At 44.1% G+C, this 17,588-nt stretch overlaps 1 protein-coding gene across 18 annotated transcripts in view; it reads left to right on the top strand.

Moving 5' to 3' along the window:
- st3gal3a (ST3 beta-galactoside alpha-2,3-sialyltransferase 3a) overlaps positions 1-17,588 on the top strand; it is a 723,997-nt gene that overhangs the window by 188,400 nt on the left and 518,009 nt on the right. For 3 of the 18 annotated variants that reach the window (XR_015077713.1, XM_085983208.1, XM_085983207.1), the window contains exon 1: positions 16,540-16,870. The exons of 3 other annotated variants lie outside the window; for them this stretch is intronic. The gene's annotated coding sequence lies outside the window, so the exon portion shown is untranslated. Of the gene's footprint in view, positions 1-16,528; positions 16,871-17,588 lie in introns of those variants that run through there. 12 more of the 18 variants (XM_085983197.1, XM_085983195.1, XM_085983192.1 and 9 more) reach the window with 8 other exon arrangements.

Genomic DNA, 17,588 nt, shown 5'->3' with positions numbered 1-17,588 from the left:
TACAGACATCGAACACATTCCATGTCGGGTAACAGTATAGCTGGTGATTTCATTTTATATTGCATTTTTTAATAAAACTAATATTCATACAGTACGCTACATCTGCAATTGATAAATTTGAATAGAAAGGTTTCTGATTCTTGGATAATATGTTAAAAGTAATAAACTCACACTTAACAGATGACTTAGTAACATCTTAAATGATGAAGCCTCTTTTGAGAGAAACTGAAGAAAACCGAATTCATTAAAGTCACAGTCTGAGAAGTAGAACTGGGCCCAAACACTTCCAAGGCAGGAAACTTTTACAAGGTTATCTTAAAAAAATATATATGGAAGGACACAGCAGTAAGGGAACAAGGCACACATCAGTCACAGTGGCTAGAACATGAGCCTCAGCCCAACAACCTCAGAGACAACAGAAATGGAAAATGACCGAAGAGTTCAGTATACCGAAATGTAAGTTTTACTGTGCAGTGTGGTTTCCAAGAGTTGCACAATAACATTATTTGCTTATTTCCCATACAACATGGATGAGCATAGTTAGCCGAGTAGATTGTAGATCACAGACTTGACACCCCCTCCCGCTCCAGGATTCTGGTAAATGTCATGTTATTTTATCAAATCCATTACTTTATACTGTCTCAGCTGTTGTCATTATACATTGTTTAGTCTGCATTGAAATTGCGTGTGATTAAATCCTTCAAAGCAAATATAAATGCTCCTGGTCTACAATTGATTGCTTTTTCATAAGTTCAACACTAATTTTTGATCATGAATTCAGTACATTTTTTGTCCTTGTATCTCTACAGACAGTTCTTGTACAGCTATGTCCTTGGGGTCATTGTAATCTTAACAGAGGACGATGTATCTGCACAGCACAAAGAATCTGGTCAGGAAGTGAGATTAGACCTGGAACTTTATACTCAAATAAGTGAAGCATGCCAAGGCTCAAATGTATTTTACGGGAGACTTCAATTTACTAGGAATAAATTAGGAGGTTTATCGTGGGAGTAAAAATGTTTCTGGATAAAATACTGTGCTGATACCTGATTTAAATGGTTAAGGAACTTTCACAGAGGGTGATGGTTGAAGGTTGTTTTTGTGACTGGAATCCTGTGTCCAGTGGTGTACCGCAGGTACGGTGCTGGGTCCCTTGCTGTTTGTAGTGTGCATGAATGATTTCGATATGAATGTAGGAGGTATGATCAGTAAGTTCGCAGATGGGGGGCGATGGGGGGCGGGGTGGGGCGGGGGTGCGGGCGGGGGAGGGGGGTATGGTTGTGGTGCTGAAGGAGATTACAGAGATGGGAAGGGGCAAGGCCATGGAGGGATTTGAAAACAAGGATGAGAATTTTGAAATCGAGGCACTGCTTAACTGGGAGCCAATGTAGGTCAGTGAGCACAGGGGTTGTGGGCGAACGGGACTTGGTGTGAGTTAGGACACGGGCAGCCGAGTTTTGGATGACCTCAAGTTTACGTAGGGTGGAATGTGGGAGGCCAGCCAGGAGTGTGTTGGAATAGTCAAGTCTAGAGATAACAAAGGCATGGTAACAAACACATCATTTGAATGGAGGAATGTGGAGAAATATGCAATACCTTTAAGAATATATCACAGGGAATACAAAGTAGCCACCAGAAAAGTGTAGCAGAGGAAAAAGAAAACCAGTGCAGGTAACAAGGGAAGTAATACAAATGATAAGGATAGACATAAACATTACCCAAGTATAACTATGTAAATAGAACCAAAGATAGAGATGAACACAAGAATAAGAACAAAACAACAACTTGAATTTATAGAACACCTTTCACTACTTGGGATGCCCCAAAGTGCTTTATAGCCAATAATGTAGTCACTTGTTTTGTAGGGAAAATAAAATTGAATAGAAAAAAAAGTTATGGAGGATATAAAACAAAATGTGAAAAGCATTTGTAAACATGTTCAAAGCAAACAGGTGGTCAAGCACACATTAGGACCCAAAAAGGGATGGCAGATATACTAAATGACTTCTTTTTATTTGTATTCACTAACAAAATCTTGGGCTGTCTTCTCAATAGAAAAGTAGAATTTCCAAGGCAAAACAAGGATGTATTAATTAAAAATAGAAATGACAAATGAATTGTTGAAGGGCTTGTTGAAGGCACTAAAAGAGAACAAAGCACCCAGCCTGGCTGGATTGCACACGAAGGTACTTTAGGTGACAGCTCATAAAATTGGTCATACCACAGCATCTATCTATAGTTATCATTGGAAACCGGATTGGTGGCCAAGCATTGGAGAAGGGTGAACATAATGTCAAATTATACAAAAAAAGGTATTAAAATAATTCTGGGAACTACAAGTTGAAGAACCTGACAGTTCTATTTGATAACACATTAGAGAGCATCCTGAAGGAGCAAATAAGCATCTAGACAAGAATGGAATAACTGGGGGGAAGGGGACTTCAGAAATAATTATGAAATTGGCTGAATCAAAGGTCAGCTGTATGTGGAACTGCATTAAACTGGAAGGAGGTGGCTGTAACTGACCTGAGGATTCATCCTGTTTCAGATCATAATTTATTATATATTTGTATGAATCTGCAGCTATGTTAATATTGCAACAATTTTATAATGGCTTCTGTGACTGCATTCTGGGACAGATTTTCTACAGTGTGTATAAAGGAAATTTGGATAATACACATCCCTGTCCTGTGGGTAGATGCCTGCTTCGAAAGGCGTTTGACTTATCTCTGTTTATATTGCTTAATATGTGTTAGGAGACTCAGGTGATTAAAAATAACTAATTGATTATACTTAATCTACTGCATTTGCAATTATTTTACATTTCTGTAATGGCTCACCCACCCTATCGGGTTCTGTGAGCAAGGCTTGCACAGTTTTACTTTGTCCTGAAAATGTGTGAATTGCCTGAGTCAGGACTTTGAGAGGCCATTTTTTTACCTTTGAAATCTAAGACCGCGATTTTCTCAGCGGTGTCGGGATGGTGGCAGGAGAGCTAGTTTCTGGGTTCCATTCATGATCCTGGCTGCAGCCACTCTGTCAAAGGGACTTTCCCTTGATTGGCCTTGTTAAGCCCGCCCTGCAGGCTTCCCGGCCAATTAACAGGAAGCGGGTCTGATGACGTCATTTGATGACGCGTCGTCAGCCGGTTTCCTTAAAGGAACCACGGCTACATTGAGTTTGACAGTTGTTCTGTCAGTGTTTGACAGCATCGAGGGGCTGCAAACACTGACCAGCACTACACAAAGGTGGATGCTTGCACCCAGGCTCTCCAATGACTCCCTCCATTTGCTTATGGAGGGAGCCACAGCACGCAGGGAGGCTCTCTCACTTTCCAAGGGTGGAAAAGACCTCCACAGGACACCAATGCAGTCTGGTTGCACATTGCACAGGAGGGCAAAAGCCGGGATGTTGTCAGGGGTCCCTGGCTGCAGTGGCGCCAACTCAGTGGATCACGAAACGTTACTGCAAAGCTACACTCAAACTCACCCTGCTGTGTCACTCAACACATCCCCATCACTCTGCCTTCCATACCCTTCTCCTGCACATCTTTACTCTCACCAACTTACCTTGCACCTCCATCCAACCCCCTCTATCTACTTTATCATTTCTCCATCTCACTAGCCACCCCTCACATTCACCCTCATCCTACTGCAAGCATACCAACTAACAACACACAAGGGTAGATACTTGAGAGGTTTAGCATGGGCAAGGACAACTCCTGCTGATTACCATTTACCATCCTCCCTCAGCTGACAAATCAGTACTCCTTCATGTTGAACACCACTTGGAAGAAGCACTCAGGGTAGCAAGGGCACAGAATGTACTCTGGGCAGAGGACTTCAATGTCTACCACCAAGAGTGGCTCGGTAGCACCACGACTGGCTGAGTCCTGAAGGACATAGCTGCCAGTCTGGGCCTGCGACAGGTGGTGAATCAATGCAAGGGAAGAACCTACTTGGCCTCCTCCTCACCAATCTACCTGTCACAGATGCATCTGTTCATGACAGCATTGGTAGCAGTGATCACTGCACAGTCATTGTGGAGATGAAGTCCCGTCTTCACACTGAGGACAGCCTCCATCATATTGTGTGGCACCGTGCTAAATGGGCAAGATTCAAAACCGATCTAACAGCTCAAAACTGGGCATCCATGAGGCGCTGTGTGCCAGCAGCAGCAGCAGAATTGTATTCCACCACAATCTGCTCAGCATATCCCTCACTCTACCATTAACATCAAGCCAGGGGATCAACCCTGGTTCAATAAGGAGTGTAGAAGAGCATGCCAGGAGCAGCACCAGGCGTACCTAAAAATGCGGTGCCATCCTGGGGAAGCTGCAATACAGGACTACATGCATGCTAAAAAGCAGAAGCAGCATGCTATAGACAGAGCTAAGCGATCCCACAATCAACAGAGCAGATCAAAGCTCTGCAGTCCTGCCACATTCAGTCGTGAATGGTGGTGGACCATTAAACAAATAACCGGAGGAGGAGGCTCCATGAATATCCCCATCCTCCCAAGATGGTGGAGCCCAGCACGTGAGTACAAAAGACAAAGCTGAAGTGTTTGCAACCATCTTCAACCAGAAGTACCGAGTGGATGATCCATATCGGCCTCCTCCTGAGGTCCCCACCATCACAGAAGTCAGTCTTCAGCCAATTCGATTCACTCCACGTGATATCAAGAAACGGCTGAGCGCACTGGATACAGCAAAGGCTGTGGCTCCCGACAACATCTTGGCTATCACGCTGAAGACTTGTGCTCCAGAACTAGCCGTGCCTCTAGCGAAGCTGTTCCAGTACAGCTATAACACTGGCATTTATCCGACAATGTGGGAAACTGCCCAGGTATGTCCTGTGCACAAAAAGCAGGATAAATCCAATCTGGCCAATTACTGCTCCATCAGTCTACTCTCAATCATCAGCAAAGTGATGGAAGGTGTCGTCGACAGTGCTATCAAGCAGCACTTACTCACCAATAACCTGCTCACTGATGCCCAGTTTGGGTTCCACCAGGACCACTTGGCTCCAGACCTCATTACAGTCTTGGTCCAAACATGGACAAAAGAGCTGAATTCCAGAGATGAAGTGAGAATGACTGCCCTTGACTTCAAGGCAGCATTTGACCGAGTGTGGCATCTAGGAGCCCTAGTAAAACTGAAGTCAATGGGAATCGGGGGGAAAACTCTCCACTGGCTGGAGTCATACCTAGCACAAAGGAAGATGTTTGTGGTGGTTGGAGTGTCCTAGGCCCAACCATCTTCAGCTGCTTCATCAATGACCATCCCTCCAACATAAGGTCAGATGTGGGGATGTTCGTTGATGACTGCACAGTGTTCAGTACCATTCGCAACTCCTCAGATAATGCTGCATGCGGGCATGGACTGCTTCAAGACCTAGACGGCATTCAGGCTTGGGCTGATAAGTGGCAGGTAACATTCGCGCCACACAAGTGCTAGGCAATGACCATCTCCAACAAGTGAGCATTTAACCACCACCCCTTGACATTCAATGACATTACCATCGCCGAGTCCCCCACCATCAATACCCTGGGGGGGTTAACATTGGTCCAGTTAAGTTTCTGGTCAGTCACATAAATACTGTGGCAACAAGAGCAGGTCAGAGGCTGGGTATTCTGTGGCAAATGTCTCACCTCCTGACTTCCCAAAGCCTTTCCACCATGTACAAGGCACAAGGCAGGAGTGTGATGGAATACTCTCCACTTGCCTGGATGAGTGCAGTTCCAACAACACTCAGGAAGCACAACACCATTCAGGACAAAGCAGCCCTCTTGATTGGCACCCCATCCAACACCTTCAACATTCACTCCCTCCACCACCAGCATACCGTGGCTGCAGTGAGTACCATCTACAAGATCCACTGCAGCAACTTGCCAAGGCTTCTTCGGCAGCACCTCCCAAACCTGTGACTTTCACCACCTAGAAAGACAAGGGCAGCAGGCGCATGGGAACACCACCACCTCCAAGTTCCCCTCCAAGTCACACACCATCCTGACTTAGAAGTATATTGCTGTTCCTCCATCGTCGCTGGGTCAAAAATCCTGGAACTCCCTCCCTAACAGCACTGTGGGAGAACCTTCACCACACAGACTGCAGTGGTTCAAGAAGCCAGCTCACCACCACCTTCTCGAGGGCAATTAGGGATGGACAATAAATTGTCAATGACGCCCACATCCCATGAACGAATTTTAAAAAAATGGACTGGTTAGGTGGACAGAAATGTGGCAAATGGAATTCAATCTGGAGAAGTGTGAGGTAATGCATTTGGGGAGGGCTAACAAGGCAAGGGAATAGACAATGAATGGTAGGATAATAAGAAATGCAGAGAAACGGAGGGACCTTGGAGTGCATGTCCACAGATCCCTGAAGATAGCAGGACAGGTTGATAAGGTGGTTAAGAAGCCATATGGGAAACTTTCCTTTATTAGCTGAGGCATAGAATATAAGAGCAGAGATTTTATGCTTGAACTGTAGAAAACACTAGATAGGCCACAGTTTTGGTCACCACATTACAGGAAAGATGTGATTGCACTAGAGAAGGTACAGAGGAGATTTACGAAGATGTTGCCAGGACCAGAGAATTTTAGCTATTAGTACAGATTGGATAGGTTAGGGTTGTTTTCTTTGGAACAGAGGAGGCTGCGGGGAGACTTAATTGATGTGTATAAAATTATAAGGGGCCTAGATAGAGTGGATAGGAAGTCCCTATTTCCCTTCACAGAGAAGTCCATTACCAGGGGGCATAGATTTAAAGTAATTGGTAGAAGGATTAGAGGGGAGTTGAGAAATTCTTTCACCCAGAGGGTGGCGTGGGTCTGGAACTCACTGCCTGATAGGGTGGTAGAGGCAGAAAAATGCTCAGCACATTAAAAAAGTACTTGGATATGCACTTGAAGTGCCTTAACCTGCAGGGCTACAGACCAAGAGCTGGAAAGTGGGATTAGGCTGGATAGCTCTTTTTCGACTGGCGCAGACACGATGGGCCGAATGGCCTCCTTCTGTGCTGTAAATTTCTATGATTCTATGAATTTAAAATTGTCAGTGTTTAGGAAAAATTTGATGCTTTTCTGCAGGGAGTGATTGAAGCAAAGCATACTGCATCGTTTAAGAGACAATTGGATAAATATTTCAAGCAGAGGAAGATGCTAGGCAACAGGGAAAGTGATTAGTTTAAGTCTCTACCAAATGGCCTTTTTCTGTGCTGTTAACTTCTATGGTTCTTTAAGTAGTTTGCAATGTATCTTTCTGTAAATACACCCAGCTTGATTGGTTTCCAAATGAGCTTTTAGTTGACAGTGAATTGACAAGTATGGAAATAATATTGTTGGAGTTAGGAGAAAGGGGTATGAAATATTGGAGAAACTTATAGTTACTGTAAATGTGGAACAGTATTAAAGAAACGAGAGACAGATCACAAAAGGCACTCAGATACGCAGATGATGTAGGAAGTAAATATTTTCTTTCGCTGCGGTACTTGTAAATTATAGCAAATACAAACGCCAAGTACTGCGGATACTGGAAATCTGAAATAAAACAGTAAATGCTCAACAGGTCAGGCAGCACCTGCGGAGAGAGAAACAGAGTCCGCATTCCAGGTCGATGATCTTTCATCAGAACTGAATTTGTAAATTATAGCTTAGCTTTTGCGACCTGTCAAGTTTAACCCAGATTTGTTTAAAAAGAGCCCCAATTTAATATAACGCATTCTGAAAAGTAACCACTATTTGAATTAAAGTAGCGGTGAGGTTCTGATTCAAAAACAACAACAAAAATCAGAGTGACATCACAGGTGAACAGGTAGGTGATTGGTTGGTGAGTATTACAGCTTTTGTGTGCTCGCTTAAGTTAGGGAAGGGGTTAAATTAAAAGCTGAGAAACTGTAACTTGCTAGTAATTATTAAATTAATAACAAACTAGATAAAATAATCAAGTAATAAAACTAAAATATCGATTGAATAAAGGCTTTAACTACTTAATAAATAAAACAAGGTTAGAGATGACAGGGCAGGTGGTATGTTGTAACTGAAGCATGTGGAAGTTTGTGGAAATCAGCAAGATCCCGAGCAATCACATCTGTGTGCGACTCGAGGAACTTCGGCTCAGAGTTGGTGAGCTGGAGTACGAGCCACAGACATTGCGATGCATCAGGGAGGGGGAGAGTTACCTGGATACTTTGTACCAAGAGGCAGTCACACCTTTCTGCTAAGTAGTACTTTAGAGTTTGTCAGTGGTTAGGGACAGGAGGCTGTGACTGCGAGTCAGGCAGATATGGGGACCCAGGATGTAGTGATGAAGGTACGAGGTACTTGCTACCTGTATGGATGAGGGAAAGGACTGCAGGGAGGATGGGAAAACTGACCACGGCACCACTGTACAGGGGGCCATCCAAGTGGGGGGAGAAGGAAGGAATGTGGTGGTGGTAGGGGACAGTATAGTCGGGGTATAGATACTGTTCTCTGCAGCCGTGAAAGAGTCCTGAAGGCTGTGTTGCTTGCCCGGTGCCAGGGTTAAGGATATCTGCTCGTGGCTGAAGAAGAACTTGGAGTGGGAGGGGGAAGGGTCCAGTTGTTGTGGTCCATGTAGGAACCAACGACATAGGTAGAACTAAGAATGAGGTTCCGCTGAGGGAGTTTGAGGAGCTAGGGTCTAAATTAATAGGCAGAACCTCGAGGGTAATAATCTCCTGGATTACTACCTGAGCCACGTGTAGACAGGGCTTTAAACTAATGAAGGGCGGGTGGGAGGATTCAGGAAAGAGTAAATTTAGAAGCAGCAAGAGAAATGTCAAGGCTCCAGGGCTTGAGTAGAGTTTTGGGTAAAAATAAGCAGTGGGTCAGGAAGGGACAGAGAGAATAACAAAGGTAATAAGGCATCAGTGACTAAGGTGACATCAGGGAAAAAGAGAAATAAGTCAAAGCTAAAGGCACCATATCTGAATGCGCGAAGATGAATTAATAGTGCAGATAGAGATGAACAGGTTTGATCTAATAGTCATAACGGAGACGTAGTTGCAAAGTGGTCAAGGTTGGGAACTAAATATTCCAGGATACTTAACTTTTAGAAGAGATAGGCAAAATGGAAAAGGAGGAGGGAGAGGAGGGATAACCCTGATAATAAAGGATGGAATAAAGACAGCAGAGAGAAAGGATCTTGGCTCTGAAAATCAAGAAGTAGAATCAGTTTGGGTGGAGCTAAGAAACAGCAAGGGGCAGAAAACATTGGTGAGAGTTATTTATAGGCCCCCAAACAGTAGCTGTAATGTAGGGCAGAGTATAAATCAGGAAATTAGAGACATATGTAACAAGGGTAATATAGTAATCATGGGGGACTTTAATCTACATATAGACTGGGCAAACCAAATTTGCAGTAATAGTGTGGAGGACGAATTCATGGAATGTATGCAAGATAGTGTTCTAGATCAGTATGTTGAGGAACCAACTAGGGAACAGGCTAATTTAGATCTAGTATTGTGCAATGAGAAAGGGTTAATTAATAACCTTGTAGTAAAGGGGTCTTTAGAGAAGAGTGACCATTATATGATGGAATTTTATATTGAGTTTGAAAGTGATTTAGTTAAATCCGAAACTAGGGTCTTAAATCTAAACAAAGCAAATTACGTAGGTATGAGGGGCAAGTTGGCTACGCTAGATTGGGAAACTACATTAAAAGGTACGACGGTAGACAAGCAATGGCTAGCATTTAAAGAATTAATTCATAATTTACAACAAATATACATTCCTTTTAAGGCACAAAAACCCCACAGGAAAAGTGGTCCAACCGTGGCTCACAAGAGAAGTTAAAGATCGTATTAGATCAAAGGAAGAGGCTTATAATGTTGCCAAAAAGAGTAGTAAGCCTGAGGAAATGTGGGTCCCTCACAGGCTGAGACAGGAGAAATTATAATGGGGAATAAGGAAATGGCAGGGAAATTAAGCAAATACTTTGTGTCTGTCTTCACGGAAGAAGACGCAAAAAACTTCCCGGAAATAGCGGAGAAACAAGGGTGTAGCGAGAATGAGGAACTGAAAGAAATTAGTGTTAGTAAAAAAAAGTACTGGAGAAATTAATGGGACTGAAAGGTGATAAGTCCCCTGGATAACAACAGAAAACGCTGGAAAAACTCAGCAGGCCAGGCAACATTCATGGAGAGAGAAACAGAGTCAACGTTTCAGGTCGAAGAACCTTCATCAGAACTGAGAAAAAAGCAGGGATTTCCTGCTTCTTTCTCAGTTCTGACGAAGGGTCTTCGACCTGAAACGTTGACTCTGTTTCTCTCTCCACGGATGTTGCCTGGCCTGCTGAGTTTTTCCAGCGTTTTCTGTTGTTATTTCGAATTTCCAGCATCCTCAGTATTTTGCTGTCGGATAAATCCCCATGACCTGATTGCCTACATCCTAGGGTTTTGAAGGAGGTGGCTATAGAGATAGTGGATGCATTGGTTGTCATTTTCCAAAATTCCATAGATTCTAGAACGGTTCCCGTGGATTGGAAGGTAGCAAATGTAACCCCACTATTTAAAAAAGGAGGGAGAGAGAAAATGGGGAACTACAGGCCATTTAGCCTGACATCAGTAGTAGGGAAAATGCTAGAATCTGTTATTAAGGACATGGTAACCGGACGCTTAGAAAATATTAATAGGATTTATGAATTGTCAACATGGATTTATGAAAGGGAAATTATGTTTGACAAAGGGGAAACAAGTGAATGTTGTGTATTTGGATTTTCAAAAGGCATTCGATAAGGTACCACACAAGAGGTTATTAAACAAAATTAGGGCTCATGGGATTGGGGGTAATATACTAGCATGCATTGAGGATTGGTTAATGGACAGAAAACAGAGAGTAGGAATAAACGGGTCATTTTCGGGTTGACAGGCTGTAACTAGTGGGGTACTGCAAGGATCAGTGCTTGGGCCTTAGCTATTCACAATCTACATCAATGATTTGGATGAGGGGACCAAATGTAATATATCCAAGTTTGCTGATGATACAAAGCTCGGTGGGAATCTAAGTTGTGAGGAGGATGCAAGGAGGCTTCAAGGGCATATAGACAGGCTAAGTGAGTGGGCAAGAACATGGCAAATGGAAGATAACATGGAGAAATGTGAAGTTATCCACTTTGGTAGGAAAAATAGAAAAGCATAGTATTTTTTAAATGGTGAGAGATTGGGAAATGTTGGTGTTCAGAAGGACCTGGGTGTCCTTGTACACGAATCACTGAAAGTTAACATGCGGGTACAGCAAGCAATTCGGAAATCAAATGGTATGTTGGCCTTTATTACAAGAGGATTTGAGTATAAGAGTAAAGACATCTTGCTTATATAGGGCCCTGGTGAGACCACATCTGGAGTGCTGTGTACAGTTTTGGTCTCCTTACCTAAGGAAGGATATAGTTGCCATAGAGGGACTGAAATTTCTTCACACAAGGGTGGTGAATCTTTGGAATTCTCTACCCCAGAGGGCTGTGGAGGCTCAGTCATTGGGTATATTCAAAAGAGAAGTCGATAGATTTCTGACTAGTAAGGACATCAAGGGATATGGCGATAGGAGGAGTTGAGGCAGAAGATCAGCCATGATCTCATTGAATGGCGGAGCAGGCTCAAAGGGCCGAATGGCCTACACCTGCTCCTATTTCTTATGTTCTTATGAGTGCAACGAAGGTTCACCAGACTGGTTCCTGGGATGGGGGGGGATTGTCCTATGAGGACAGATTGAGTTGACTAGGCCTATATTCTCTCGAGTTTAGAAGAATGAGAGGTGATCTCATTGAAACCTACAAAATTCTTACAGGGCTTGACAGGATAGATGCAGGGAGGATGTTTCCCCTGGCTGGGGAGTCTAGAACCAGGGGTCACAGTCTCAGAATAAGGGGTCGGCCATTTAGGACTGAGCGGAGGAGAAATTTCTTCACTCAGAGGATGGTGAATCTTTGGAATTCTCTACCCCAGAGGGCTGTGGAGGCTCAGTCGTTGAGTGTATTCAAGACACAGATCGATAGATTTTTGAATATTAAGGGAATCAGGGGATATGGGGATCTTGCAGGAAAGTGGAGATGAGGTAGAAGATCAGCCATGATCTTATTGAATGGTGGAGTAGGCTTGAAGGGCCAAATGGCCTACTACTCCTCCTATTTCTTATGTTCAAATTGGCATAGGGTCAAGCAGATTAGAGAGTTAAATGTGTGGTTCAAAGAGTGGTGTGGGAAGAAGGGGTTTCAATTCATGGGGCACTGGCACCAGTACTGGGGAAAAAGGGAGCTGTTCCGTTGGGCGGACTCCACTTAAACCGGGCTGGGACCAGCGTCCTGGCGAATCAAATAACTAAGGCTGCAGATAGGGCTTTAAACTAAAGATGGGGGTCGGGGGGGGGGGGGGGCGGTGCGGTGCATTGGGGTGAAGGGGTCAGGTGAGGGGAAATTTAGAAATCTAAAGAGAAAGGTTAAGGCAATAGAGCAGTGTAGCGATTTGGATAAAAAATAAGCATTGTGTGACAAGAGTTTAATGGTAGCAGTACAGCAGAGAATAATGTCAAAGCAAGGAATAATGTTAAAAAAGTGTAAATGAAAGGGTCTCTTTCTGTCTGCACAAAGCATTCGTAACAAGATAGATGAACTAGTGGCACGAATAGAGATGTGTTTGATCTAATAGCCATTACAGAGATGTGGTTGCAAGGTGACCAAGGTTGGAAACTAAATGTTCCAGGGTACTTGATGTTTCAAAAAGACACGCAGAATGGAAAAGAGGGTGGAGTAGCCCTGATAAAAGATCAGGAAGTAGAATCAGTATGGGTGGAGATAAGGAATAACGAGGGGCAGAAAACACTGGTGGGAGTAATATATAGGCACCCTAATAGTAGCTATACCGTTGGACAGAATATTAACCAAGAAATAATAGGAGGGTGTAACAAAGGTAATGCAATAATCGTGGGAGACTTTAATCTTCATATAGACTGGACAAATCAAATTGGCAAAGGTAGTCTGGAGGACGAGTTCATGGAATGCATTCGGGACAGTTTCCTATAACAATACGTCATGGAACCAACCAGGGAACAGGCTATTTTAGATCTTGTATTGCGTAATGAGACAGGGTTAATTAGCAATCTCATAGTAAAGGATCCTCTGGGGCAGAGTGATCATAATATGATAGAATTTCACATTAAGTTTGAGAGTGATTTTAAGTCCAAAACTAGAGTCTTAAGCTTAAATAAAGCCAATTACATAGGTATGAGGGACGAGTTGGCTAAGGTAGATTGGAAAAATAGATTAAAAGGCATGGCAGTAGATAAGCAGTAGCGAGCATTTAACAACAACTTGTATTTATATTTAAAGAAATATTTCATAATTCTGAAGACAAATACATTCCATTGAGAAACAAAAACTCCATGGGAAAAATGATCCATCTGTGGCTAACTAATGAAGTTAAGGATAGCAGTAGATTGAAAGAAGAAGTTTATAATGTTGCAAAGAATAGTAGTAAGCCTGAGGATTGGAAGAGTTTCAGAAACCAGCAAAGGATGACCAAAAAATTGAAAAAAGGGGAAAAATTAGAATGAGAGAAAACTAGCAAGAAATATAAAAACAGATTATAAAAGCTTCTACAAGTATGTATAAAGGAAGAGAGCAGCAAAAGTAAATGTTGGTCCCTTAGAGGCTGGGACAGGAGAAATTATTATGGGAAATAAGGAAATGGCAGAAACGTTCAACAAATATTTTGTATCTGTCTTTACAGTAGAAGACACAAAAAGCATACCAAAAATGGTTGGGAACCAAGGGTCTAATGAGGGTGAGGAACTTAATGTAATTAATATAAGTAGAGAAAAAGTATTGAGAAACTAATGGGAGTAAAAGCCGACAAATCCCCTGGACCTGACGGCCTACATCCTAGGGTTCGAAAAGAGGTGGCAGCAGAGATACTAGATGCATTGGTTTTGATCTTCCAAAATTCCCTAGATCCTAGAACGGTCCCAGCGGATTGGAAGGTAGCAAATGTAACACCGCTATTCAAGAAAGAAGGGAGAGAGAAAACAGGGAACTGCAGGCCAGTTAGCCTGACATCAGTCGTCAGGAAAATGCTGGAATCCATTGTTAAAGGAAGTGGTATCAGGGCACTTAGAAAATCATAACATGACTAGGCAGGGTCAACATGGTTTTATGAAAGAGAAATCGTGTTTGACATATGTATTGGAGTTTTTTTGAGGATGTAACTAGCAGGGTAGATAAAGGGGAACCAGTGGATGTAGTATATTTGGATTACATAGAAACATAGAAGATAGGAGCAGGAGTAGGCCATTCGGCCCCTCGAGCCTGCTCCGCCATTCAATGCGATTATGGCTGATCATCCAAATTCGGTACCCTGTCCCTACTTTCTCCCCATATCCCTTGATCCCTTTAGCCTTAAGAAATATATCCAACTCCTTCTTGAATATATTTAATGAATTGGCCTCTACTGCCTTCTGTGGTAGAGAATTCCACAAGTTCACCACACTCTGGGTGAAGAAATTCCTCATCTCTGTCCTAAATGGCTTACCCCTTATCCTTAGACTGTGACCCCTGGTTCTGGACTCCCCGACCACCGGGAACATCCTGCATCTAGTCTGTCTAGTCCTGTTAGAATTTTATGTTTCAATGAGATCCCCTCTCATTCTTCTAAACTCCAGTGAGTACAAGCCCAATCGATCCAATCTCTCCTCATATGTCATTCCTGCCATCCTAGGTATCAGCCTGGTGAATCTTCGCTGCACTCCTTCCATGGCAAGAACATTCTTCCTCAGATAAGGCGACCAAAACTGCACACAATACTCAAGATGTGGTCTCACCAAGGCCCTGTACAACTGCAGCGAGACATCCTTGTTCCTGTACTCAAACCCTCTAGCTACGAAGGCCAACATACCATTTGCCTTCTTAACCGCCTGCTGCACCTGCATGCTTACCTTCAGCGACTGGTGCACAAGGACGCCCAGGTCTCGTTGCACTTCCCCTTCTCCAAATCTATTGCCATTCAGATAATAATCTGCCTTGTTTTTGCCACCAAAGTGGATAACCTCGCATTTATCCACGTTATATTGCATCTGCCATGCTTCTGCCCAACCACCCAACCTGTCCAAATCATACTGGAGTTTCTCGGCATCCTCCTCACAGCCCACCCAGCTTTGTGTCGTCTGCAAACTTGGAGATATTACATCTAGTTCCCTCGTCCAGATCATTAATATATATTGTGAATAGCTGGGGTCCAAGGACCGATCCCTGCAGTATCCCACTAGTCACTGCCTGCCACTCGGAAAATGAGCCATTTATTCCAACTCTTTGCTTTCTGTCTGCCAACCAGTTCTCTATCCAAGTCAATACCTTGCCCCCAATCCCATGTGCCTTAACTTTACACGCTAATCTCTTATGTGGGACCTTATCGAAAGCCTTTTGAAAGTCCAAATACACTACATCCACTGGTTCTCCCTTATCTATTTTACCAGTTACATCCTCAAAAAATTCCAGTAGATCAGTCATGCACGATTGACCTTTTGTAAATCCATGTTGACTTTGTCCGATCCGGTCACTGTTTTCCAAGTGCTCTGCTATTACATCTATTATAATGGACTTCCAAAAGGCATTTGATAAGGTGCCACATAAAAGGTTATTACACAAGATAAGGGCTCATGGGGTTGGGGGAAATATAGTAACATGGAGAGAGGATTGGTTAATGTACAGAAAATAGAGAGTAGAGATAAACGAGTCTTTTTCAGGTTGGCAGGCTGTAACTAGTGGGGTGCCGCAAGGGTCAGTGCTGGGCCTCAGCTATTTACAATCTATATTAATCTCATTGAAACATATAAAATTCTAAAGGGGATTGAGAGGGTAGATGCTGAGAGGTTGTTTTCCCTGGCTGACGTGTCTGGAACTAGGGGGCATAGTTTCAGGATAAGGGGTAGGCCATTTAAGACTGAGATGAGGAGGAATTTCTTCAATCAGAGGGTTGAGAGTCTTTGGAATTCTCTGCCCCAGAGGGCTGTGGATGCTGAGTCTTTGAGTATTTCAAGGCTGGGATAGATAGATTTTTGGACTCGGGGGGAATCAAGGGATATGAAGATCAGGCTTAAGTGGAGTTGAGGTCAATGATCTGCCATGATCTTACTAAATGGCGGAATGGGCTGGAGGGGCCGAATGGCTTACTGCTCCTATTTTAGACCTTTAACTCGATTTGGAATCCATCATCTCCCTGATGCAAATAGCAGAACAATTCACCATTCGTTAATTTACCCGGGGATGGCGCCATCACCAAGATGGGCGCGCCATAGCTTCAGCTCATCTATTGCGATGTACAACCATCTTCAATTTTTATCCTTTACCAAAATCGCGCCGGCGCGTCATCATCTCTGCGGAGTGAGCGAACGCTGCCCCGCACGAGGATCCCCTCACAACTGCGCAGGCGCTGGATTTTTTTCATTCCCTCCGATCTGGTGGGGGCGGGGCCTGCAGCCGGGCTGCTCCACAGCAGTAAGGTGGCCTTGGGAATAGGCCGGGGTCAAAGACGGAGAACCGATTGGAGGGGGGAGCTCAGCTGGCCAACACGTCTGCAGAGAAGCCGAGAATAAAGCAGAGCCCGGATTCCCACTGCACGACAAAGCCCCTTTTTTTTGAGCCGCTGGTGGCCCCGCAGAACTACGATTCCCAGCGGCCCCTGCGCTATGGCGCAGGCGGCGAGGAGCGGACCGCGCAGGCGCGGCAGCCAACCCCTGACACGCATCGGAGCGTTTTATCGCGGCGTAAGGGGCAAATGTAACGGTGGGGAGGAGGGGGCAGATGGCCCTCGTCTTCAGCACCTACATCCAGCGAGTCAGAGTCAGAAATGCCAACCAAGAGGTAGGAAAACCCTTTTGAGTTCGATATGCCAGCAATTGTGAGCCCTCCACGATCCACCCCCCCCCCCCCGCACATCAGCAAACGGTTGCTATGTGCGCCCGAGCCCTCGGCGCGATGAGCAGCCGCTTGATTTGGTCAAGTGTCAGAAAGTCAATGAAGGTCCATTCGGCGCGGCGTCAACGCGTATTACTTAACTCACCGGGCGATGCATCGCCCGATGATGCATCTGTGCTCAAAAGAGCTGCAGGTTTCAGCGAACATGGATCCTGTTTGCAATGGGTGGGCATGGAAGGCATTTGACAAATTTGCCGATCGCTCCGTGGAGTGAGTGCTTTCCTGCCGATCGCAACCCGACCGAGCGCTTTTTAAAAATAGGACCAATGGCACAGAGGCCAACGGCTGAGCATAAGCCTGCATATTGATAGGTACGGTATTGTAGATTTGCTTGCTTTTCGCTAAAAAAAAATGTATATGCGAAAAATGTACCCAAAATCAGTTGATTCGCCAGAGTGAGGTTAATATAGACTTACTTAAGGTTGGAAGGTAGTGATATAATTGGGTTCAGACTCATACCAAGTCAATTTTGTGAGTGAGGTATGGATGCTTAACGGATGTCTACGAAAGCGCTCTTCTGCCCACTCCAGATTTAATGACCATTTCATACTCCCCAAGGTATTTAGTCCCAGTCGGATATACAGCAGAAATTTGCCATTTGAAA

Source organism: Somniosus microcephalus, chromosome 3 (genome assembly GCF_052327205.1).
Source record: "Somniosus microcephalus isolate GS21.2 chromosome 3, FLI_Smic_1.0, whole genome shotgun sequence".
Taxonomy (NCBI): domain Eukaryota; kingdom Metazoa; phylum Chordata; class Chondrichthyes; order Squaliformes; family Somniosidae; genus Somniosus; species Somniosus microcephalus.
This window is presented reverse-complemented; position numbering and strand designations above follow the sequence as displayed.